Source organism: Lathyrus oleraceus, chromosome 6, assembly GCF_024323335.1.
Source record: "Lathyrus oleraceus cultivar Zhongwan6 chromosome 6, CAAS_Psat_ZW6_1.0, whole genome shotgun sequence".
Lineage (NCBI taxonomy): Eukaryota > Viridiplantae > Streptophyta > Magnoliopsida > Fabales > Fabaceae > Lathyrus > Lathyrus oleraceus.
This window is the reverse complement of record NC_066584.1, coordinates 324,984,109-324,984,635: the sequence shown is the minus strand read 5'-3', so window position 1 is coordinate 324,984,635 and position 527 is coordinate 324,984,109. Positions and strand designations below refer to the sequence as shown.

The 527-nt window shown below is 43.3% G+C and overlaps 1 non-coding gene across 1 annotated transcript; it reads right to left on the bottom strand.

Annotated features, from left to right (window-relative positions):
• On the bottom strand, positions 1 to 107 carry LOC127099055 (small nucleolar RNA R71). The gene has a single exon (XR_007793672.1). It is a non-coding gene; the product is annotated as a small nucleolar RNA R71 (small nucleolar RNA).
• Positions 108 to 527: the final 420 nt, after the last annotated feature.

The following is a 527-nucleotide window of genomic DNA, read 5'->3' as shown; positions in this document are numbered from 1 at the left end:
GTTCTTTGAAACCAAATAACTAGATTTACTCAAAACCAAGGAGAATCACTTTTTGAAGCTTGGGAGAGATACAAGGAATTGTTAAGAGTCTGCCCACACCATGGCCTAGAGCAATGGTTGATCGTTCATACCTTCTACAATGGACTCCATTATAACACAAAGATGAGCATCGACGCTGCCGCTGGTGGCGTGTTGATGAACAAACCTTACCCTGAAGCTTGTGACCTAATTGAGGATATGGCCCAAAACCATTACCAATGGGGAACTGAATGAGCATCAGTCGAGAAAAAGGAGACCTAAGGTGGAATACATGAGATAAGCTCTATGGACATGATGCAAGCGAAAATGGACGCTTTAGCCCTTAAGGTCAAACATATTTTACAAACTCTAACACCGCAACGGTAGTCCACACAGAGTGTGAACTTTGTGGATCTAAGGGACACGAATCGGCGGAATGTAACCTTTTGAACAACCTGAACACCGACCAAGTGAATTACGCCCAAGGTAACCCATTTCAAACACTTACA